This window comes from Lepus europaeus, chromosome Y, assembly GCF_033115175.1.
Source record: "Lepus europaeus isolate LE1 chromosome Y, mLepTim1.pri, whole genome shotgun sequence".
In the NCBI taxonomy this organism is placed as follows: domain Eukaryota; kingdom Metazoa; phylum Chordata; class Mammalia; order Lagomorpha; family Leporidae; genus Lepus; species Lepus europaeus.
Window position 1 is genome coordinate 11448515 of NC_084851.1, and position 26691 is coordinate 11475205.

Below are 26691 nucleotides of genomic sequence, written 5' to 3' on the forward strand. Positions count from 1 at the left end.
TGCTGCTTTTCAGAGGCTCCCGCTGCAGGTGGGGACTGCACAGACCTGGTCCAGCATCCTGGAGGCCGTGCTGTGAGCCCTCTTCTCTGAATTGTCCCAGAGTCAGCCGCTCAGGACTGTCATCCAGCAGGTGCCTAGTGCAGGTTCCTAGCATCAGCGTGCTGCCCCCCTCCCCAGCATGACTCTCCTCACCCCCTCCTCATCCCCCAGCTTCATGCACGGCTCTGTCTCTCACAGGGCCTCTGGCTCACATTTCCCCTTTGCTGTCCAGTCCCCCAGGGGCCACCCATGCCCAGTGGCCCTCCTCCAGAGTCTCATCTCCAGCCCACAGCACCACCCCCAGGCATGCACGGGCTGTACCCCAAACCCTCCTGGGACCCACCTCCTTCTAGCTCCTCAGCCTCGTGCTGGGGCCCACAGACCAACAGTCCTGGGGGCAGTCTGTGAATGCTCCAAGGATCTGTCCCCCTGAGGTGTTGCGACACCCCAGCTTTGTTCAGGTAGCACATGATGAAGAATCCCATCCCTTTCCTTGAAACCAATTTGTGTCTAGATTCCAAGCGGGTTAAGGGGTCAGTATTGTGGTACAGTTCTTAAGCTGCCACCTCTGATGCCTTCATCCATATCAGAGCCCAGGTTTGAGTTCCAGCTGCTGTACCTTTTTTTTTAAAGAGTTATTTTATTGATTTGAAAGACAGAATTACAGAGAGAGGTAGAGACAGAGAGAGAGGTCTTCCATCCACTGGTCCATGCTTCAGATGGCTGCAATGTCCGGAACTGCACCGGTCCGAAGCCAAAAGCCAGGAACTCCTTTCAGATCTCCCAGCAGGGGCTGGCACTGTGGCACAGTGGCTCCTTCCAGATCTCCCACATGGGTGCAGGGGCACAAGGACTTGGACCATCTTCTACTGCTTTCCCAGGCCATAGCAGAGAGCTGCATCGGAAGAAGAGCTGCTGGGACTAGAACCCAGCACACATATGGGATGCCAGTGCTTCAGGCCAGGGCTTTAACCCACTGTGCCACAACACCAGCCCCTGCTGTACCTCTGATCCAGCATCCTGCCAACGTGCCTGGGAAAGCAGTCGAGAATGGCCCAGGTGCTTGGAACCCCTGCATCAATGTGGGAGACCCTGATGGAGTTCCTGGCTCAAGGCATCAGCCTGGCCCATTTCAGCCATTTGGGAAGTGAACCAGTGAATGGAAGATCAATTCTCTCTTTCTGTCTCTGTCTGTCTCTGTCTGTCTGTCTGTCTGTCTGTCTGTCTCTCTCCTGCCTTTCAAATAAATAAATTAAATCTTTAAAGACAACAATAACAAAAACCACAAAGTGAATTTATTGCACACAGCACATATCTGGGTCTTGCTTTTCTCTCCTGTGTGCCTTTCTTACTGGGGAATTAACAGTGTGCAAATGCAACATGACTGCTAATACAATTTGATTTAAATCCAGCAACTTCCTGGTGCTTTCTCCTTGTCCGTGCTGGTCTTTGTTCATTTTGTCTCTTCTTCTTCCTGTTTTTTTTTTTTTTCTGGACCAGTTGAATGTTTTCTATGACTGTCTTTCCTATCCTTTGCTGCCCTGTTATATATCACAATTTTTAGCTTTTGCTTTAGGGTTTACATCCTACACCTGTAGGTGACCACTCTGCCATTGGGGTCCCATGTGGGACACTACAGCTATTCTTGGGGTTTAAGAAGTCTAAACAAGAATTCTGTGCTCTTTTATCCAGTAGGCTGCCACGCACTGTATTTCTACTTACATTATAAACCTCACATTCAATTATTTTTGCTATAAATAGCTGATGATAGCCTTAAAGAGATAGCCTTATGGAGATTTTAAAGAACATTGTATTAACCTATATGTTTCTCATTCCATTGGAGGAATCCATATGTTCCAATTGACTGTGATTTTTCTCCTGGCTAAATCAGTTCCTTTCATGTTTCCTGTGCTACTGTCTGTCTGTGATGAAGACTGCCAGCTTCCCTGTGTCTGTCTGTAAAAGTCTTTATTTTGTGTCCTGTGTTGTGGTGCAGCATGTTGAGCTGCTCCTTGTGATGTCATCATCCCAAATCAGAGCACTGATTCAAGTCCCTGCTGCTCCATTGCAACCCAGCTTTCTGCTAATGGCCTGGGAAGGCAGCAGAAGATGGGCCAGGTACCTGGACCCCTGCCACCCATGTGAGAGCCCTAGGTGCTGTTCCAGGCTCTCAGTTTCAACCTGGCCAAGCCCTGGTTGTTGTGGATATTAGGGAAGTAAACCATGAGATGGAAGATATTCTCTCTCTCTCTTTCTTCTGCTCCCTACTCCCCTCTCTCCCCTTCCAAATAAATCTTTTTTAAAGTCTTCATCTCACCTTAGTTTTTAAATGTAATAGTCTCATTGTGATACAACTTTAAATTATAAAATTCATCCTTTGAAGTTGTGTACAGTTCAACCACCACCACTGTCTAGTTTAGAACACTTTTGTGACCTGCACAAGAAAACCTCACAGCCATGCCTGCTCTCCAGCCACTCAGGCCTCCTTGACTCACTCCCCAAGCCTGGGCAGCCCAGTTCTGCCCTCTGTCTAAGGTCCTGCCTATTCTTGTCACTTCCTGTCATTGGACTCACATGCTGTGTGGCCCTACTGCCTTGCTGTTGTCATCCGCCATGTTGCAGCTGACTGTGACTCGGTCTTTCTGAGGGCTGAGTCATATTCCACCATATGACTGGATGTGCTGTCCATTCCCCAGCTGCTGGGGATTAGGGTTTTGATGCTTCAGCTGTTCTGGACACAATTCATGTGCAAGTTTCTTAAGGAAATGTTTCTTCAGTTACCTTGGGCTGTCTTCCGCCTGGCCATGGGGTTGCCGGGTCTAGCAGAAGCTCTGAGAGACTGCCAGTCTCCTGTGCACAGCAGCTGCCCTGTGGTACAGCCTCACCAGCAGTGTTTGAGGCTCTGCCATCTCCTGGTCTTCACCAACCCCTGTTGTTCACTCACTTTCACCTTTGAAAGTCATTTCCCTGTTGTGCAGAATTCTGGGTTGACAGCTTTTTCCTTTCAGTTCCTTAAAAATATGATTCCACTTCCTTCTGGCTTTCAGTGTTTCCAGTGAAAAGTCTTCTGTTCTTCCTCTCATTTTCATAACCTCTGCTTTCTCTCTGGCTACTTTTTTTTTTAAGCAGAGAGACAGAGACTCACATCCACTGGTTCACTGCTCAAATCCCCATGTAGCTGGGACTGAGACAAGGAGAAGCTGGAAGTGAGGACCTCCATCCAGGTCTTTCTCATGCATGGCAGTGATCCAGCTTTCTGAGCCATCACTTGCTGCCTCGCTGCGTGCACATTAGCAGGAAGCTGGAACCAGGAACAGGGCTGAGGCTTGAAGGTCATAGCCTACTTTTATAATATTCCCTGTGCTTGTACTGTTCAAGTTTCTTGCCTGTGCATTATTAGTTTTTATCATTTTCAGAAACGTTTGAAGAATACTTCCTTGAATAAATTTTAGCTGTCTTTCTTCCTCCTCCTTCTCTCCTTCCCACTCCCCACTGGATCACATTTTGCAATTTCTGTACTTTCTCTGCTGTTCAGAAGCTCTGTAATGTTTGTATTCTGCTCTGCTTCCCTGACTGGCTGCTAGACCCATCCACATCCCAAGCATTGCACTTTTCATGTCTTGATGTCTGATTTGGCCCCTGTCATCTCTGACAGAGGAGCTCCACCCGAGTGCCTGTTCTTCCTATGCCTTCCCCAGCACACATAGGGCTTGCTCGCTGGCTGCACTAGTGTCCTGCCACTCACTTCAGCACCTGCATCCTGTCCAGTTCTGTTCCAGTCCATCCGTTCTGGGTCACATTTTCTTGTTTCTGTGCATGGCTGATAATTAAAAAGATTATTGTGCATCTCATGTTGGGTAATGGGTTTCTTTCATTTTCCATAGCTTGAACTTTGTGTGAGTTGCAGTCATGCTCCCAGGGCAGATTTTGATGTATTTTTTTAAGTAAAGATTTGTATTTATTTATTTGAAAGAGTTGCACAGAAAGAGCTAGAGACAGAAATCTTCCAACCATCAGTCACTCCCTAGATGCCTGCAATGGCCAAGGATGGGCCAGACCAAAGCCAGGAACCAGTGGCTTCATCCAGGTTTTCCATGTGGGTGGCAGTGGCCCAAATACTTGGGCCATCTTTCCCTGCCTTCCCAGGCCATTAGCAGTGAGCTGGAATGCAAGTAGAGCAAAAGGGACAGGACCTGGAGCCCCTATGAGATGCTGGAGTTGTGGGCAGCAGCTTCAACAACTGCACCACAACACCAGCCTCACGGTTTGGTAGTTTTGAGGCTTTTCTGCTTTGTCAGGTGGGAACAGAGCATCCTTTGGTAAAGCCCACTGACAAATCCCCCTTCAAGCAGCCTCTTCAGTACTGTGGGCTATGGGAGGTCCCCTGCCTTGCTGGGGTTAATGTCAACCACAGCAGGTCCTCTGGGAGTTGGGAACCCTTCCCAGCAGCTCCTCCCCAAAGCTTGAGGAGCTCCCTCTCATGCCTGGGCTGGTCCACACCCAGCCTCTGCCTGAGAGCACAGCTCTGCAGCACCCACTCTGACTGACCTTCAGCCTCTGACACCCTGCTGCTCTGTCCTGATCCTGCTAGATTCCCCCAGGTCTGTGTGTTCTCAGCTCTGCCTGCAGCTAGAGGGGAGCCTGCTTTCTGCCTGAGCTCCCTTCTGTCCTGTGACCTGGAAACTCTCATCTGGAAGTAAGCTGGCACTCCCGGGCCCCCTTACTTCTCTCCTTCCTCTTAGAGATCACTGCACCATGCTCCTGTTGCCCAGTAAAGCCATGATTTCCTGTGATTATTGCCTGGTTTTTTTCAGTTGTAGAAGGTCAGGTGTGTGTGTAAATTGAGTTCCCATTACTACTATGGTTAGAAGCAAAAGGCCTTGTTTGTTGTCATTAATTGTCAGTTTTCTTGGTGATATTCCTTTCTCATTGTTTCAACTTGTTTCATTACCACCAATATGAAAGAGCTGTTAGAGCTACAGACAAAGCCAGATGGACCAAGATGACCATGCAACATCAATCACTGCGAGTTGATAGCAGAGCTCCTGGGATGCTTGCATTAGCCTTGATCTCTTGTTGCCCATACAGCCCTGCCTTTCTCATACCCAGTGAAGCTGTATATTCATCTATCATGGCTGTGAGGCCAGCTGCTCCTCCTCACAGGCCCAAAAGCTGGTGCTGCCAAACAGGGTGGCCTGGAGTCCTCTGCTGCATAAGCCTCCCGGTGCTCAGGCCAGGAATCTGTTCCCCTACCCTGCCCCTGCCCATGTGTTTCTGGGGCTGAGACTCAGTGCTGACAAGGCCAGGTTAGGATCTCTCCCTGCCTCCTATTGTAAGATGCTGAGCAAGTTGCTCCTCTTTCTACATGTAGCATCTAAACCACAAGGTTACTGTGAGCATTGAATGAGGCTGTGCAACATGTGTAACACATGCAGTAATTGATAGAGTTCATAATTATCATCACCACCACTATCATCACCACTGTCATCATCATGATCACCACCATCATCACCATCATCATCACCACCACTACCATCATCACCTTCATCACCAACATCATCACCATCATCATCATCACCACCACTATCATCAACAACAGCTTCATCATCACCATCATCATCATGATCACCACCATCATCACCATCATCATCACCACCACTACCATCATAAACACCTTCATCACCACCATCACCACTAACATCATTATCACCATCATCATCACCATCACCATCATTATCATCATTGTCATCATCCTCATCAACACCATCACCACCATCATCACCACCACCATCGACATTATCACTACTATCATCACCATTATCACTGCAAGCACCATCATTGCCATTACTACCATCATCACCATCACCACAATCATTACCATCATATTCAACATCAGCACCATCATCATCTTGTTCCTGTTACCACCAGAGGACAGCTCCTCAACTGACCATCACATACCTTTACCCTGTGGTCTCTCCTGAGAGGTGGGCTTAGCCTTGTTCTTGGGCCACACAGTGCTCTACCTATCACCCCCTCTCCCCAATAGAGTTCCAGTTGCACAACCCTCAGCCGCAGAGACTCAGGACTCATCTTCTTCCATTTGATGGCCTCCAAGATGGAGGCTAAATCAGCCCCACAGGGAGGCTTTCTCTGTCTGAACCCCTCCCATGCCTATCCAGGGACCCACCCCCTCCCCTTTCTGCTTTATTTTTCTTTCCAATATTCAGTATGTACCATGAAATTATATATTTCTTTATTCTTTTTTTTTTTTTTAGACAGGCAGAGTGGACAGTGAGAGAGAGAGAGACAGAGAGAAAGGTCTTCCTTTGCCGTTGGTTCACCCTCCAATGGCCGCCGCGGTAGCGCGCTGCGGCCGGCGCACCACGCTGTTCCGATGGCAGGAGCCAGGTGCTTCTCCTGGTCTCCCATGGGGTGCAGAGCCCAAACACTTGGGCCATCCTCCACTGCACTCCCTGGCCACAGCAGAGAGCTGGCCTGGAAGAGGGGCAACCGGGACAGGATCGGTGCCCCGACCGGGACTAGAACCCGGTGTGCCGGCGCCGCAAGGCGGAGGATTAGCCTGTTGAGCCACGGCGCCGGCCATATTTCTTTATTCTTTATAAATCTTTATCACCATTAACTACAGTGAGGGCTGTGTCTCCAACATCTAAAACCATTCTAGAACATCTAGAACACCTAGTAGGTGCTCAATAAATACTGCTTGATCAAATGGATGGATTCTGGATGCCTGTCCTAAAGCTGAAGCCAGCTCTGCCCCCTAGGCCAGCAACATTGACCTGTCAGTTAGGTACATATCTACTGAGCACCTGGTGTGGGTATGGCTCTTGGCACCCATGATGGGTTGAATTGACTGCAACCTCCTGCACTCCTTTTGCCTGATGGGACCCTGAATCCCCAGCTGTGCCTGAAGAGCCTCTGCTCAGCCAACATTCTTGGTCCCCAGTGATGGAATCCAAGGGAGGACACAGAAGGAAAGACACTATGCCACACATGGAATCCCCTTGAAGGCTAAAGAGAGGATCTCGGAGAGTGCACTGGGATCAAGGGTGGGAGATGCTAGCAACAGCCCAAACCCATGGTCAGGACCTGTCAGGGACTCATTGAACCAATTATGAGGTGGCTCCCCCATTTTCCCAGCTCCTGGTGCTCACACCTACTAGGGTCTTCTCTTCCTGAGTGTGTACTTGGCCTGGTGGCCCACTTGTAACAACTATAGTACTTCACAGAATAATGGCAATTCTGGTGCTTCCTAACAATGAGTTTTTGGCTTCCATCTCCCTCACCTCTTGTACCCTCTTGCTTATTTATTCTGATGGAAGGCAACTGCCATGTTGTCAGCTTCCTATGGGCAAAGAACAGAAAGAGGCTCCAGCCAAGATCCAGCAAGAAACACAAACCCTGTGTCAAGACCCCAGTGGGCACCAGATTCTACTGAGAAGCACATGAGTCAGCTTGGGAGCTGATCTCTCCCTATCGGAGCCTTCAGCTGGGACTGCAGCCCTTACTGCCTCCTGGTTGCAGCCTTGTGAGAAATCCTGAGCCAGAGGATGCAGTGAATCCATGCCTGCATTCATGACCCACAGACACTGGAGAGTCACAAAGGTCTGCAGCAATTTGCTCTGTAGCAACTGATAATGAATGCGCATGATGACCACTGCGGGGAGCCCTGGTTGCTAGACTGACAGTGAGTGCTTACCTTTCACAGTCCCTGCTCCTTTGTCACTTCTCCAGATGTAGAACTCCCCAGTGGAAGTGCTCGGCTGGCTGCATTTAGGTCATGTGAGGGAGGAGAGGGATCCAGGTGCTGTATGGCCAAGTATACACTTGTGGTAACCTTGACCTTGACAGCTTCCTGGCACTTACTAATTAATGATCGGTTACTGAGTCATTACAGCCTTGTCCGCTGGACTTTAGACTCTGAAAGGCTAAACATTTTCCTTGCTGTTCCTTCTCCACTAAACACAGAGCCTGACATGTAGTTGCTGCGCATTAAATGCTTGATGAATGGATAGGTAGATTGATGGATGGAAGGGTAGATTGATGGATGGATGGGTAGATTGATGGATGGATGGATGGACAGATCCATGAATAGATGAGTAGATAGGTGGATGGGTTGCTGGATGGATGGGTGGATGGATGGCAGATGGGTAGATGGATGCATGGATGCTTGGCATCACACATTCCACATTCCATATAATTTCTTTTTTACATGAGACAATTTTTCCCAAACTTTCCCTATCATAAAAATCAGCAGGGATACTTCCTCAAAATCCAGAGTTGTGTGCTCCCTCCCAGGCCTGCAGTGAGACCTGGGAAAGTGTATTTTAACAGGTGCTCTCTGCTGTTCTGATGTGTGGGCAAATTTAGGTAAGCTGTTGCTATAGCACAGTTTGTCTTTAGATCTTGTCTCTCTTGGAGCATCTGAGTATTTTCTAGCCTTCTTCCTGGGGACATACAACCTTTGTTTCTTCCCTCCAGTCACCTGGAGGGCCTTCTCTGCATCCTGCCTGCTTTCTCCATGGCCCTCAGGCACTGGACCTGCCAAGGACACTGGGGACCCTTGTGCAGGGTTGTGCACAGTGCCCCAGCCTCCTCAGCACCAGTGGAAGCCCTGAATTACTGAACCCATTCAGTACTGGGCTCTGGGGATGGTGAGAAAGGACAGGGGCCCCAAGAGGAGTTTCACAACAATCATTAAAAAGAATTCTGCTGCTGTGTGCCAGATGCACAGGGTGGGGGGGATGGTGAGTACAGTGAGACATGAGGTTGGGCATGAGGGCAACAGCTAGCACTTCAAGGGGGCTGCATGGAGGAGGAGCAACTTCAACTGGGCTTCAGAGGCAAGTGGCTGATTTCAGTAAAGAAGAGATACTTACCCAAAGAGGGAAAATGAATCAAAGGGAAGAGGGTGTCAGGCAGGAAGTAAGACTGAGGACATGTGCAGAGTGGGCAACAGCTCTTCCAGGAGTCCCAGTTGTCCATTAGCGCATCGTCAGTCACCTGCAAGGTTTGGTGGCTTGGATGAGTGATCACCATTTTCTCGGCTGTAGTTGCTGTGGGTCAGGAGAGGCTCAGCTGCATGGTTCTGCCTCGTGGTGTTTCACCAGATGGGAGTGAATCCTGGGAGGCCTGAGTGACAGGCTCAGTGGGGCATCTGTGCAGCCTCACGTGGTCTCAGGGCGCCTCTGTGCACCCTCACCACACGGCAGCCCCCAGTTCTCATAGTGCTGGGCACAGTGCTCTCATGGCACCTAGGGCATTTCTGTGAAACTGGAGAGAACACAAACTCCCTCTCTCAAAAGAAGTGTTGTCAGAGCTCCTTTACAGAAGCATTGGGGCAGGGGTGGAAATCACTGTCTTCTGCCTTGGAAACCTGCTCAGTGGCAGCGAGTTTGAGGGGCACGTGGGGGCCGTGCTGCCCCTTCAAAGGGGACCTCCACGGTGATCCCAGGACCTGAAGATGCAGAGGCCAGAGGGCTCGGCTCAGACTGGGCTCTGGGCAGGAGGGGCAGTAAAGGGCAGTGAGCAGGCCTGGCTTTGGGGAGCGAAAAGTTGGTGCTGTAGGTGAACAAGTGAAGAAAGGGGAACCACACAGGGATGTCAGCAGCACCAACCTGTGGACTCAGCTTGTGAGCACCTGGGGACCTCAGGGTCTTTCTCATCTGTGCCGCAACCCCATTGCTTCTCCATCCATCGATGTCCACATTAGTGCTTTGCATCTGGCAGTGTCCTGGTTCTCTACCAATCAAATTGTGGGCTCTCCTCCCATTCTCCTATGGCTGCAGCAGTAGCAGCTACAAGGAGGGTCATTGTTTTTAGTTAGGTACCTCTAACTGTTAGATGGAACCAGGTGGCAGGTGCACAGGCCCTCTCTCCACCACCTTTGCACCTTCCTATGAGTCTATGATTATTTAAAATGAAAAGTGGGGGGGAAATCCATGCTACATTTTTCTTTTCTAGAAGTGCTGGTTGGCTGTTTCATCATGCATTCACCATGATCATTTATGTCTGTAAACATGTACCTCCTAGTACTTACTTGATAATTCTGGAATCTCACAGCCTGCCTGTTTCTATTAGGGGTTTCATTTTCTGTCTCTCCTTCACAGTGCTCTGTCTCTGGTACACTCTGATTTTTAACTCCAAGATGTTCATTTCCCTTAGAGTTGTATTTTGCTCTATCCCAAAGTCTGGGTGAAAATCCAGTTCTTCTGGAGCAAATTTCAGTTTGCTTCCACAGTCTGCAAGGAGTGATTCCAAACCTGGACTGCGTAAGATTTAGTTTTCCTTGGGAGGTGTTTGGGCCACCCAAGTGGTACGGATTCCAAGGCCGTGTTTCATGATGTTGTCACCCAGCAGCTGCGACAAGCTGGACAGGTTTTCCTCTGCCCCATCTGGGGAGACTCACCTGTGGTTCTGGTGAGCACTCTGGGTAGCCTGCTCTGAGCATGGTGTAGCTTGCTGGGCACTGGCTCTGATCTCCCAGGCCTAGGCTGATGCCAGGTGAGAAGCCACTCCTGCAGATGGAGCCCTGATGCCTCTCTCCCATGACTCAGTTCCCTCACACCACAGAGACCACCCCACTGCCCGCCCTAAGAACTGTGCCAATGATGTCATGAGGAGTGCTCAGGCCAGGGCCCAGGCTCTGGCAGCCTCCAGTGAGCCAGACTGCTTTGATATGTGGATCCGGAGGGTGTTATCTGAGGCAAGATGGAAACCCTACAGGGTGCAGCAGAGAGGAGACAGGCTCTGCAGGCAGAGCTGTGGTTCAAGGTCTGGCCTGCACATTGGCCAGCAGCACATTTCACACATCCACCCACACACTCCCTCATCCATCTGTCCATGCTCTCACCCACTCATCCATCTACCTACCAATACATCCATGGACCAACCCATCCCCTCATCTATCCCTAATCCACCCACCTACCTGCCATTCCACCCATCCACCCGCCCATCCACCCAACCTTCTACTCATCCGTCTATGCTCATTTACCCCCATTCACCCACCTACCTGCCATTCCACCCAGCTACCCACCTATCCACCCATCCGCCTACCCACTTATATACCCACCCATTCATCCAACCTTTCACTCATCTATCCACCTATCAATGAATTCACCCACCAACCCATCCCCTCATCTTCCCCCATCCACCCACCTACCTGCCATTCCAGCCGCCTACCCACCCATCCACCTGAACCTGACCTTCCACTCATCCATCCATCCATCAACCACACACTCACCAGCACATCCCCTCATCCACCCACCCACCCATAATGATTCCTGGAGTGTTTCCCCTGCCTGGAAGTGAGTCAGTGGAGGTGACAGCCCCAGCTCTGCCATCATGGAGCTGGGCATCTTAGGGAGGCCTGGCTGCTGTGGCTGGACTGTCCCCTGCAACAGGAGCCGCCAACCCCAGGACAGCAGAATGAAGAGGCGGGACTCGTGATGGCCATCACTGCAGGATTGATGCTGCTGACAGCAGGGCATCAGGCTCTGAGCCTGGAGGTTTGCTCTGTCCTGCTGGCTCTCCTGCCCCAGGACACTGCAGGGCAGCATGAAGACACCCACCTGTGCAGCCTCTAGATCCTGACTCTCTCAGAGAACCCCACAGCCCTGAGCCAAACTCGTCTGTGTTCTCCAGTGACCCAACTGTGGTAGTGTGAGCAGCAGGGCCCTGACCAAGGAAAACTTGAGGGCCATGTGTTAATTAAATTCCTTTTTTATCACTATTTTATCGGCAGAGTGACAGAGACAGAGAGAGTGAGAGAGAGAGAGAAAGAGAGAGATTTTTCATTGTCTGATTCACTCCCCTAGATGGCCACTACAACTGGGGCTGGGCCAGGCTGAAGCCAGGAGCTTCATCTGGGTCTCCCAAAGGGTGCAAGGGCCCAAGCACTTGGGCCATCTTCTGCTGCCTTCCCAAGTACATTAGCAGGGAGCTGGATCAGAAGTGGAGCCGGAGGGACTTGAACTGGCACGCATATGGAATGCTGGTACTATTAGATAATGTTCTCATTTGTCTCTTTGAATAGAATGTCTATTTTGTCTGATATTAGAATAATCACTCTTGCTTGTTTTTGCTTCCCGTTAGAATGGAATATACTTTCCATCCTTGTTCTTTCATTTTGTTTGTATCTTGGTTGATGAAGTTTGCTTTTTATGCAGAAAATAGATGAGTTTTGTTTTTTTGTCCATTCATCCAGTCTGTATCTTTTAATTGGAATATTTTTTTGTCAACATTGCTTACTCACTATGGCTTTTTTTACAGTTTCTTTTTTTGTTAAATTAAATTAATTAATGAATATAAATTTCCAAAGTACAGTTTATGGGTTACAATGGCTTCCCCCTTCCAAAACTTTCCTCCCACCCACAACCCTCCCCTTTCCCGCTCCCTCTCCCCTTCCAATCATGATTCATTTCCAATTCTCTTTATATACAGAAGATCAGATTAGTATATATTAGGTAACGATTTCAACAGTTTGCCGCCATATAGCAACACATAGTGAAAAAAAATACTGTTGGAGTACTAGTTATAGCATTAAATAACAGTGTACAGCACATTAAAGACAGAGATCCTACATAATATTTTTTAAAAAAATTAAATAATTTTCTATGCCATTTTCAATTTGACACCAGGGTTTTTTTTTTCATTTCCAATTATCTTTATGTACAGAAGATTGATTCAGTATATAATTAGTAAAGATCACATCAGTTTGTACCCATGCAGAGACACAAAGTGTAAAAATACTGTTTCAGTACTAGTTATAGCATCACTGCACATTAGATAACACATTAAGGACAGATCCCACATGGGATGTAAGTACACAGTGACTCCTGTTGCTGACTTAACAATTTAACACTCCTGTTCATGGCATAAGTAATCTCCCTAGGCCCTAGTCATGGGTTGCCAGGGCTATGGAAGCCTTTAGAGTTCGTTGACTTTGATCTTATTCTGATAGGGTCACAGTCAAAGTGGAAGTTCTCTCCTCCCTTTGGAGAAAGGTAGCTCCATCTTTGATGGCCCCATTCTTTCCACTGGGATCTCACTCACAGAGATCTTTCATTTAGGTCTTCTTTTTTTTCTTTTCTATGGTATCTTGGCTTTCTATGCCTACAATACTCTCATGGGCTCTTCATCCAGATCTGAATGCCTTAAGGGCTGATTCTGAGGCCAGAGTGTTGTTTAGGATGCCTGCCATTCTATGAGTCTGCTGTGTATCCCGTTTCTCATGTTGGATCTTTCTCTCTCTTTTTGATTCTATCAGTTAGTATTAGCAGACACTTGTCTTGTTTGTGTGATCCCTTTGTTTCTTAGACCTATCAGAGCCATCAGTTGTGAACTGAAATTGATCACTTGGACTAGTGAGATGGCCTTGGTACATGCCACCTTGATGGGATGGTATTGGAATCCCCTGGTACATTTCTAAATCCATCATTTGCGGCAAGTCAGATTGTGCATGTCCCAAATTGTACATCTCCTCCCTCTCTTATTCCCACTCTTATATTTAACAGGGACCACTTTTCAGTTAAAATTTAAACACCTAAGAATAATTGTGTGTTAATTACAGAGTTCAACCACTAGTACTAGAACAACAACAACAACAACAACAGCAACAACAACAACAACAAATACTAAAAGGATAAAGTATTACATTGTACATCTAGAGCCAGGACAAAAGCTGATCAGGTCATTGTTTCTTATAGTGTCCATTTCACTTCAACAGGTTTCCCCTTTGTGCTCAGTTGTCACCGATCAGGGAAAACAAATGAAATTTGTCTCTTTGGGACTGGCTTAATTCACTCAGAATGATGTTTTCTAGATTCCTCCATCTTGTGGCAAATGACTGGATTTCATTGTTCCTTACTGCTGTATAGTATTCTATGGAGTACATGTCCCATAATTTCTTTATCCAGTCTACTGTTGATGGGCATTTGGGTTGGTTCCAGGTCTTAGCTATTGTGAATTGAGCTGCAATAAACATTAATGTGCAGATGGCTTTTTTATTAACCAAATTAATTTCCTTTGGGTAAATTCCAAGGAGTGGGATGGCTGGGTTGTATGGTAGGGTTATGTTCAGGATTCTGAGGAATCTCCAGACTGACTTCCATAGTGGCTTAACCAGTTTGCATTCCCACCAACAGTGGGTTAGTGTCCCTTTGTCCCCACATCCTCTCCAGCATCTATTGTTGATAGATTTCTGAATGTGAGCCATTCTCACCGGGGTGAGGTGAAACTTCATTGTGGTTTTGATTTGCATTTCTCTGATTGCTAGTGATCTTGAACATTTTTTCATGTTCCTGTTGGCCATTTGGATTTCCTCTTTCGAAAAATGTCTATTGAGGTCCTTGGCCCATCTCTTAAGTGGGTTGTTTGTTCTGTAGTGGATTTTCTTGATTTCTTTGTAGATTCTGGTTATCAACCATCTATCTGTAGTATAGTTTGCAAATATTTTTCCCATTCTATCGGTTGCCTCTTCACTTTCCTGACTGTTTCTTTTGAAGTACAGAAACTTCTTAATGTGATGCAATACCAAATGTTAATTTTGGTTTTGACTGCCTGTGCTCCTGGGGTCTTTTCCAAGAAGTCTTTGCCTGTACCTATATCTTGCATGGTTTCTCCAATGCTCTCTAATAATTTGATGGTTTTGGTTTGTAGATTTAAGTCTTTAATCCATGTTGAATGAATTTTTGTGTAAGGTGAAAGGTATGGTCTTGCTTCAAGTTTCTGCACATGGAAATCCAATTTTCCCAGCACCATTTATTGAATAGGCTGCCCTTATTCCAGGGATTAGTTTTGGATCTTTGATCAAATATAAGTTGGCTGTAGATGTTTGGATTGATTTCTGGTGTTTCTATTCTGTTCCATTGGTCTATCCATCTGTTTCTGTACAAGTACCATGCTCTTTTGATAACAACTGCCCTGTAGTGTGTCCTGAAACCTGGTATTGTGATGCCACCGGCTTTGTTTTTGTTGTACACGATCACTTTGGCTATTCGAGGTCTTCTGTGTCTCCATATGAATTGCAGCATCATTTTTTCCAGATCTGAGAAGAATGTCTTTGGTGTCTTGATTGGTATTGCATTGAATGTATAAATTGCTTTTGGGAGAATAGACATTTTGATGCTATTGATTCTTCCAATCCATGAGCATGGAAGAATTCTCCACTTTTTGGTATCCTCTTCTATTTCTTTCTGTAAGGTTTTGTAGTTTTCATCGTAGAGATCTTTAACATCCTTGGTTAAGTTTATTCCAAGGTATTTGATTGTTTTTGGGATTGATCGTAGAAGTTCTTCCTCAGCCATGGAAATGCCTTTATATACAAAGGCTGTTGATTTTTGTGCATTGATTTTATATCCTGCTACTTTGCCAAACTCTTCAATGAGTTCCAGTAGTCTCTTACTACAGTTCTTTGGGTCCCCTAAATAAAGAATCATATCATCTGCAAAGAGGGATAGTTTGAGTTCTGCCTTCCCAGTTTGTATCCCTTTAATTTCTTTTTCTTGCCTAATAGCTCTGGCTAGAATTTCCAGAACTATATTGAAGAGCAGTGGTGAGAGTGGGCATCCCTGTCTGGTACCAGATCTCAGTGGAAATGCTTCCAACTATTCCCCATTCAATAGGATGTTGGCCGTGGGTTTTTCATATATTGCTTTGATTGTATTAAGGAATGTTCCTTCCATACCCAGTTTGCTTAGAGTTTTCATCATGAAAGGGTGTTGTATTTTATCAAATGCTTTCTCTGCATCTATGGAGAGAATCATATGGTTTTTCTTCTGCAGCCTGTTAATGTAGTGTATTACGTTGATTGTTTTGTGAATGTTGAACCATCCCTGCATACCAGGGATAAATCCCACTTGGTCTGGGTGGATGATCTTTCTAATGTGTTGTTGCATTCTATTGGCCAGAATTTTATTGAGTATTGTTGCATCTATGTTCATCAAAGATATTGGTCTGTAATTCTCTTTCAATGCTGCATCTTTTTTCAGCTTAGGAATTAAGGTGATGCTGGCTTCATAGAAAGAATTTGGGAGGATTCCCTCTGTTTCGATGGTTCTGAATAGTTTGAGAAGAATTGGAGTTAGTTCTTCTCTAAATGTCTGGTAGAATTCAGCAGTGAATCCATCTGGTTCTAGGCTTTTCTTTGTTGGGAGGGCCTTTATTACTGTTTCAATTTCTGTGTCAGTTATGGGTCTGTTTAGGTTTTCTATGTCTTCCTGGCCCAATTGAGGTAGGTTGTATGTGTCCAAGCATCTTTCCATTTCTGATAGATTTCCCTGTTTGCTGGCATACAAGTCCTTTAGTAATTTCTGATGATTCTTTTTATTTCTGTAGTGTCTGTTGTTATGTTCCCTTTTCATCTCTGATCCTATTGATTTGGGTCTTTTCTCTTCTTTTTTTAGTTAGTTGGGCCAATGGGGTGTCAATTTTGTTTATTTTTTCAAAAAAACCAGCTCCTTGTTTGGCTGATTTTTTGTAATGTTTTTTTGGATTCAATCCTGTTAATTTCTTCTTTGATTTTAATTATTTCTCTTCTCCTACTGGGTTTGGGTTTGGTTTGCTGCAGATTTTCTAGATCCTTGAGATGACTTGAAAGCTCATCTATTTGGTGCCTTTCCAATTTCGTGATGTAGGCACCTATTGCTATAAACTTGCGTCTTCACACTGCTTTTGTTGTATCCCATAGATTTGGTATGTTGTGCTGTTATCCTCATTTACACGCAGACAATTTTTGATTTCTCTTTTAATTTCTTCTATGACCCTTTGTGCATTCAGGAGCATGTTGTTCAATCTCCATGTGTTTGCATGTGCTCTAGGGATTCCCGAGTTGCTAATTTCCAATTTCATTCCTTTTTGGTCTGAGAAGCTGCATGGTATGATTCTAATTCTTTTGAATTTGCTGAGACTTGCTTTATGGCCTAGTATGTGGTCAATCCTAGAGAAGGTTCCATGTACTGCTGAGAAGAATGTAAAGTCCTTAGATATAGGATGAAATGTTCTGTAGATATCTGTTAGATCCACTTGGGCTATAGTGTCATTTAAATCTACTGTCTCCTTGTTGGTCTTCTGTCCTGTTGATCTGTCTACCTCTGAGAGTGGAGTATTGAAGTCCCCCAGTACTATTGTATTGGTGTCTAAGTCTCCCTTTAAGTCCCTTAACAAGTCTTTTAAATAATCTGGTGCCCTGTAATTAGGTGCATATACATTGATAATCATTATATCTTCCTGTTGAATGGATCCCTTAATCATTATATAGTGCCTCTCTTTGTCTCTCCTAACAGTTTTTGTGGTAAAGTTTATGTTGTCCGATATTAAGATGGCTACGCCCGCTCTTTTTTCATTTCTGTTAGCATGGTATATCTTCTTCCAGCCTTTCACTTTCAGCCTGTATGCATCATTGTTGGAAAGATGAGTTTCTTCTAAGCAGCAGATAGATGTGTTTTGTTCCTTAACCCAATCAGCCAATCGGTGTCTTTAACTGGATAGTTCAAGCCATTAACATTCAATGTGACTATTGAGAAGGAGTAACTTTGCCCTGCAATTTGCCAAAGATATTTTCTAATATCTGGTTTGAGATTCTTGTGGTCTTTTGCTGTGAGGTTTCCTTCCTTTATCTTCTTTCATATTGGTTACCATGTTTCTGTGTTGCTGTATGTAAGATGTCTTTAAACATCTTTTGCAGGGCTGGATGAGTGGCAACAAATTCTTTCAGTTTCTGTTTGCTGTGAAAGGTCTTTATTTCACCTTCATTCGCAAATGAGAGCTTTGCAGGATATAATATTCTGGGCTGGCAGTTTTTCTCTCTTAGTACCTGGGCTATATCTCGCCATTCTCTCCTAGCTTGTAGGGTTTCTGATGAGAAGTCAGCTGTGAGTCTAATTGGAGATCCTCTGAGAGTAATCTGGTGTTTCTCTCTTGCATATTTTAGGATCTTTTCTTTGTGTTTCACTGTGGTGAGTTTGATTACGACGTGTCGTGGTGAGGATCTCTTTTGATCATGTTTATTAGGGATTCTATGAGCTTCCTGTACTAGGATGTCTCTGTCCTTCTCCAAACCTGGGAAATTTTCTGCTAGCATCTCACTAAAAAGGCCTTCTAATCCTTTCTCTCTCTCCATGCCTTCAGCAACTCCTAGAACCTGAATGTTGGGTTTTTTAATAGTATCCTATAGATTCCTGACAGTATTTTTTAGATTTCTGATTTCTTCTTCTTTTCTTTGATTTGACTGTTTCCTTTCCTGTTCTCAGTCTTCTAACTCCGATATTCTCTCTTCTGCTTCACCCATTCTGTTTTTAAGGCTTTCTAATGTGTTTGTCATTTGATCTATTGAGTTCTTCATTTCATTGTGGTTTTTTGTCACTATCACAGTTTCCTGTTCTACTAGTTGTTTCATTTCATTTTGATTCCTCCTTAATATTTCATTTTCACAAGAGAGATTTTCTATTTTGTCCATTAAGGATTTCTGTAGTTCAAGAATTTGTTTTTGAGAATTTCTTAATGTTCTTATCAATTTTTTGCGATCTGCTTCTTGCATTTCCTCTATCTCATCATCTTCATAATCTTGAATTGGCTTGCTGTGGTGTTTTTTTTCTCGTTATACTATGCCTCTAAGTGGGCTGTCTGCTTTGATGGTTCCTTAGGGGCTATGATGTGTGTGGCCAGAGAGCTATGCTTGATTCTTCAGTTTTAAGGCTTTGCAAAAAGTGACTCATCCAGATTGTTCACTCCCTTGCTCCTTACTGGATTGCTCTCTCTCTCTCTTTTTTTTGACTCAGTTGGGAAGTAATCACGAATGGCTGAGTGAAATTGAGGGTAGTTGAAATCTGGCCTCTGTGAGTATTCATTTGATCTACCCCTGGGACCACACAAAGAGTTTATGCAGGCCTCAATGTGTTCTCAAGATTCACCAAATTCCGAAGTTACTGAGTTTGTGGCTGAGCTTTAGATATTTAAAATGGTTCCTGTTCTTTGTTTTACTCATTGAGTGACAAGAGAGGCCTCTGCTTTTCCCCCTCAATGTCTCGGGTTTCTGCTGTCTTTGTCTTACCTCCCTCCCGTTCCCATGCTGGGGAGAGTCTGTGGCTTGTCTCCCGCAGTTGAGTTTCCCTGCGGTGGGCTCACTGTAGGTCCTCTGTGTCACATCCACTAGGTCTGGAAGCGTTTCCTCTGCAGTTTTTTTCTTGAGTCTTTTCCTGAGGCTACAGTAATTCCACTTTTATGAAACTTTATTTTCCTAAACTACAGCACACATCCTCACTATCTGCCATCTTGGCTCTGCCCTAATTGGAATATTTTGACCATTTAAATTTAGGCTTTCATTTATACATAATGACTTGACCTGGCATTTTCCATAAATTTTCTTATTGTTTGCTTTGGGATTACTTTTTACTTTTTCTAGCACATTTCTGAGTTCAGGTTCTTTCATAATGATTATCTTTCTCTGTTTCTGTGTGTAGCACACCTGTAAATATCATTTGTAATCCTGGAGGAGTGGTGGCAGATTCTTTCAATTTCAGTTTGCTTTGGGACATCTATTTCATCTTCATTTATAAATTAGAGGTTTTCTGAATATACTATGCTAGGCTGACAGTTTTTATTTGTTTTCTTTTAGGAATTAGGCTATGTCTTTCCATTCAGTCATAGCTTGTAGAGTTTTTGATGTGAAATTAGCCTCAGTGGAATTGGATAAATTGAAGGTAATGTGGCATTTTTCTCACACATATTTTAGAATCTTTAGGTTTCACTTCTTTTTCTTTTTCTTTTTTCTTAATTTGTTTGACAAATAGAGTAAGACTCTGAGACAGAGAGCCAGAGAGAAAGGTCTTCCTCCTGTTGGCTCATCCCCCAAATGGCTGCCATGACCAGCGGCCCGCCGAACCAAAGCCAGGAGCCAGGTGCTTCCACCTGGTCTCCCATGTGGGTGCAGAGTCCCAAGCACTTGGGCCATGCTCCACTGCCATCCTGGGCCACAGCAGAAAGCTGGACTGGAAGAGGAGCAATTGGGACTAGAACCCAGCACCCACATGGGATGCTGGCACTGCAGGCAGAGGATTAACCAAGTGATCCCCAGTGCTGGCCCCAAGATTTTACTTTTAAACATTTCACTATGATATGTCATGGTTAAAATCTTCTGATTTTGTCTATTCAGATTTCTATGTGCTTTCCATATTTGTGTGTCCCTAGCTTTGTGCAAATTAAGAAAGATTTCTGTTATTAATTAATTAAATAGACCTTAGCAATCTGTTCTCTTTCCACATCTTCAGAAACTCCTAAGGCACATATGTTAGGTCAATTGATAGTATCACCTAAATTGTGAACACTATTTTCAGTATTTCTATTTTTTCTTCTTTTTTCTCTTGGTCTGAGATACTTTCAAATATTTGTCTTCTAGCTCAGATATTCCTTATTCTTTGTTCTGTCTCAACAAGTCTGCTGTTGATGATATCTATGTATTTTTATTGCATCTATTGAATTATTCATTTCTGAAATTTCAATTTGATTTCTCTTTAATATCTTTGTCTCCCAGAAAAATTTTCACCATGTCATGCATGGATGTCTTTAAGTCATATATTTGCTTTTCTATGATTTTGAATAATCTTATAATCATTCTTTTTTATTTATTTTCATGTATTTCATCATTTCCTTCATCTTCAGGTTCTAACAATGAATCTAAGGGTCATATTGCTTTATCTGCAGACATATTTTGTATTTCTATGTTTATTTTTAGGCATTTGTGGGAGCACTTTTTCCCCCCTCTAGTGGCATCTGTCATTGAAATACACATCTGTGTCTTAGTAGAGTATCTGCTTCTTTAGTGATTATACAGATGCATGTGCTGCATGGGAGCTTGGTGATCAGTGGTCAGTGCTTGAACATGGGGTGAGAATGCAAGTTGGGTTTGATAGAATTCCTCTGCCATCAGCAGGAGGTGGCATGATCCCCTCAGCTGGTACAATAGCCTCACCTTCACTCTGCTTATGTGACTGATGACCAAGGTGAACCCACAGTTGGTACATACCTTTCCCATGCATGTATATGAACCACACAAAGGATCTGTGCAGTCCTTGGTGTGAGCACAGATCTCTCTTCAATGACACACCCCAAGCACACAGGGAGCTCTGAGTCTCTTAATCCAGACACAATGATTGCTCAGAGATGTAGCTACACATCATGCCCTATCATGAAGTCACAGAATTCCCAAAGTCAAAGAACACAGGTCTCCCACTCTAACAGGAAACAAGAATTCTACTCAGCCTCCATGAGTGTGGTCATCCATGCAGAAAGCTAAGATGTTCACAGAATCAGCTGTCTGCCAGTGCTTCACTATTGCAGTTTGTGTCTTAGTGTCCATGATGGAATGAGAGATGAGTGTCTTATGGGACTAAGTTGATGCTTCAACCCATGCCAACCCCGCAGGCCAGACTTAAAATCATTGGGGACTGCAGATTTATCCCTATGATAAAATCCCTAATTACCCCACCTATCCACCCTGGCCAACCAGGTGAGACAATATCCAGGGCCTGCACCATTGTTGATATTGTGAGAGGGAAAGCTTTGTGAACTGTGCCTTTTTGAGTTTAGCCAGGATCCCTCAGAACAGCAGGGCCACTTCCCACCCAGAGTGCAAGAGGAAAGGAAAAAAGGCAGAGTGTCTGTATCTACCCTCCTCCCTCCTGCAACAGTGATCTGCAGTCAGATGTGGGAGGTCTAGCACCACTTTTGGACTTCAGGACATAGTGGCTGCCCCAGACTGTGTATGCACACAGTCACAGGAGTGCAGCAGCAACTGACACACTGGTCTCCACTGCACCAACTTCACTCACTTGGCAACAACAGGAAGGGGAACCAACCCTACAAAGGGAAGTGTAGCCTGTAGGACTCTCCTAAGTGCCCAGCACAATTGTGAAGTGAGAAGAGCAGTGGCTGGCAGGTATTGTGCATTCCAGTGACCCATATATCTTACCAGAGAGAAAGACCCACATATCTCAGTGGCATAGAATCTGGTTAGGAGGACATGACTCAATCCAGCAGGCTGGAACACACAGAGACAAGGGTTCTGAGAGCACCTCAATTCTCATGCAGTCAGGATTGGGTAGCAGGGTATAGTAGCTCCATCTGCAATCCTTGACCCTGAGTCCTGAGTGCTGACACTGAAAAAATAATGTGATCCTGTGAGAGGAGATAGGGTGTAGCTGGGTTCTATGCTGATTGGTTCCATAGAGCAGATCACAGCAGATGGAACAGTGCTCACATGAGGGGCTGGACATACCATATGTACACTTCATACAGCAGTGTGTACATGTGCTCACTTTGGCTGCACATATACTAAAAATTGGAACGATGATTGCTGTACACATCAGGGGCTAACACTGTGCACTCCTCAGCCTGGAGAAGTGGTCACAACAACAGAGGTGATCATTCTTCTCCATCCTGTTAGCCAAAGGAAAGCTACCATGCCCAACTTGGGTGTTATCCCAGTTACTCACATCCTGGAGCACTGGGCAGAAATCCCTGGTTACAACTACCACACACCTCTTGGTATTTATAGAAAGTATAACACAGAGGCATAGTTTAAAGATAAAAAGCCATCAGAGGGTAAAAAACATTTTTAAAATAACTTCAAAAATCAAGAAAAAAGAAAAAGGACTACACTGTGACCTCTGCAAAGTAGGACAACAACATTAAAATACAAAAACATTAAAATGTGAAGATGAAGAGATTGAAGAAATGCCAGAAATTGAATTCAAAAAAGTAAACATAGGATTACTCAAAACTAATCAAAAGTAAGCCCACAAGCTAAATAATACCATATATCATGAATGAAAAATTTTCCCATTAAACTGAGATTTTAAGAAGAAATCAAAATGAAATACTAGAAATTAAGAATTCAATAGATGAAATATAAAAATTCAGTGAGAACCTAAACAACAGAGTTGGTGAGTCAGAAGAAAGAATATCTGTGTTAGAATACAAATCTCTGGAAATTTTACAGGCATAGTAAAAAAGAGGAAGAAATTAGAAAACTTAAAAACAGAGTTGAAGATATATGGGATACTATCAACTGACCCAACAGGTTTTCCATGCCCAACCTTCAATAGGACAGAATGAGAATCGAACCCAACCAAAAAGAAGTGCTATCTGTGGGGACTCTTCTACATACCCAGAAAAAAAATTATGACATAGTGTGTCTGTGGCCAGCAGATATTGTACATGCATGTGATCCAGGGATTTTACCAGAGGGAAAAATTCATGTTCCTTACTGACTTTCTATATAACGGGGAAGCTCCATCTGCAAGGGTAGGACACACAGGCAGTGGCTCCAGGAACTCCTCAGTCACTCTGTGGACAGGACAGGCTAACAGGGCAGAGTGGACCCACTTGGAATCCTTGATCATGGGAGCATTGGGTGCTGAGACTGTGAAAACACTGTGACTAGATGAGAGGGGGCAAGGTGTAGCCATAGTTCTGGGAAAGCTCTGGATACAGAGCCACAGCCAGGGCAGATAATTGTTGTAAGAATCATGCTAACATAAAGAACTATGCAGCTCATTTGTGTGGTTCATACAGCAGCACAGATAAGTGCTGAAGGCACTGGGGACTAACACCTGGGCATTATTCATCTTGGAGGAGAAAAGGTGAGAGGGGGATCACACCAACAGATGTGACCACTCTCCTCCAACTTCTTTTAATAAGAGGAGAACTACCGAGTCCAACTTGGTTGTTACCCTGGATACTTACCCCTCCCTGGAGCACTGACCAGAGCTCCCTAGCCACACTCACCACACAGCTCTTCATGTTCACTGAAGCACAATCAACTAAACCATATAGGCATAGTTCAAAGATAAAGGCCATTGGAGAAAAAAAAAACAACATTTAACTCCACAAGAGCCTAGAAACAAATGCAGAAATTAAAAAAAAAATAAGAATAAGGAAGACACCATGACCACTTAAAGGAACACAATAATATTTAAATATTAGAATGTGAAGATGAAGATATTGATGATGTGATGGAAATGAAATTCAAAAACTTAATCATATGATTACTAAAAAGCAACCAAAAGCAAATCCATGAACTAAAGAAAATGATATGTGACATAAAAGAAAAAATTCCCATGAAATTGAGATTTTAAAAAGAAATCAAAATGAAATATTAGAAATGAATTCAATTGATAAATATAAATACAGCAGAAACCCTTCACAACAGACTTGGAGAGGCAAAATAAAGAATATCTGAGTAGAAGACAAGTGTTTGGAAATCATTCAGTCAGATCTAAAAAAAGAAAGAAAGAAAGAAATTAGAAAACTTAAAAAACAGTGATACAGATTTATGGGATACTATCAAACAATCAAACATATAAGTATTAGGAGTTCCTGAAGGTGGAGTAGAAGGCCTATTTAGTGAAATAATTACAGAAAACTCCCCTAATTTGGAGAAAGGGACATTGAAAAACAGGAAGCATAGATCTCCTGATAGAGATGTCCAGAAATATTTTCACCTTGACACATTATTGTCAAACTCTCCACAATAAAGCATAAAGAAAATATGTTAAAATGTGTACTAGAGAAATGCCAGATTATTTTCAGAGGATTTCCAATTAGACTCCCACAAACTTCTAATCAGAACCCTGTAGGTTAGAAAAGAATGATGAAACATAATCCAAGTCTTAAGGGAAAAAACTGTCAACCAGGAATATTGTAACTTGCAAAGCATCCATTTATGAATGACAATGAAATAAAGACTTTCCATAATAAATGGAAATTAAAAGAATTTGTCAGCACACATGCAGCTTTTAAAAAGATGCTGAAGGATTTGCCACACACAGAAATACAGAATGAAACCCACCATCATGACAGAATGCGAAGACAGATAATCCTCCACTAAAAGTACAAAAGAAACCCAAAGTGATTGATAGCAACATTGATGAAAAATGGCACAGTCAAGTTGTTACTTATTAATAGTTACCTTGAGAGGCCGGTGGTGTGGCACAGCAGGTTAAAGCCCCAGCCTGCAGCACCAGCATCCCATATAGGAGCCAATTCATGCCCCAGCTGGTCCACTTCTGATCTAGATCTCTGCGAAAGCCTGGGAAAGCAGTAGATGGCCCATGTCCTTGGGCCCTTGCACCTGCATGGGAGACCTGTAAGAAACTCCTGGCTCCTGGCTTCAGATCACCTTATCTCTGGCTGTTGCAGTCAACTGGGGGTGAACCAGCAAATGAAAGACCTCTCTCTGTCCTTTTCTATATATCTACCTCTCTCTATAACTCTGTCTTCCAAATAAATAAAATGGATCTTTTAAAAAATAACTACCTTGAATGCAAATGATCTCAACTCTTCAGTTAAAAGATACTGACTGACCCAGCTCTCTGCTGTGGCACAGGAATGCAGTGGAGGATGGCCCAAGTCCTTGGGCCCTGCACCCGCATGGGAGACTGGGAGAAGCACCTGGCTCCTGCCTTTGGATCAGTGTGGTGCGCCGGCTGTAGCATGCTGGCAGCAGCAGCCATTGGAGGGTGAACCAACGGTAAATGAAGACCTTTCTCTCTGTCTCTCTCTCTCTCTGTCCACTCTGCCTGTCCAACAAAAAAAAGATACTGACTGACTAAATATATTAAAAACAAGACCCATCTATTTGCTGCTTAAAAGAAACACAACTCAGAAAGATACACATAGACTGAAATTGAATAGCTGGAAAAAAGATATTCCATGCGATTAGAAAAAAAGGCAGGTGTAGCCATCCTAATATCAGACAAAATAGACTTTTACACAAAAACTATTAAAAGAGACAAAGAAGTATACTATGCAATGATTAAGGCATCAATACAACAGGAAGATGTGATTATAATTAATGTATATACACCCAATTACAGGGTGCCTGGCTATTTAAAAAAAAATCTACTAATAGAAAATAAAATCTACTAAAGGAAAATATAGACTGCAATACAATAGTAACAGGCACTTCAGAATCCCACTTTCATCAACAGGTAGATCAACTAGAATGAAAATTAACAAAGAAACAACAGAGCTAATTGATATCATAGATCAAATGTACCTAACTGATAACTATAGAGCTTTTCACCCTAGAGTTGCAGAATATACAGTCTTCTCAGCAGTGCACAGAACTTTCTTTAGGATAGACCATATACTAGGCCATAAAACAAGTCTCAGCAAATTCAAATAAATCAAATCATACCATGCACCTTCACTGATCACAATGGATTGATCTTGAAAAAACAACTCAAGAATGTCAAGAACATATGCAAACACATGAAGAATGATTAAAATGCTCCTAAATGAACAGTGGGTTATAAAAGAAATAAAAAGAGAAATTTAAAAAATTTCTGCAATTATTCAAGATGACAATACCTCATAACAAAATGTATGAAATACAACAGAAATAGTGTTAAGAGGGAACTTTGTAATGATATGTGCCTACATCAAGAAATGGGAAAGTAACAAAATAGATGAGGTGTCAATGCATTTCAAGGACCTAGAAAAAAGAAAAACAACAAGCCAAACCTCAAATTAGAAGAAGGAAGGAAATAATTAAAATTAAGGAAGAAATATAATTGAAACCAAAATACCGTACAAAATATCAATGAAATGAAGAGGTTTTTTTTTTTTTCTTGAAAA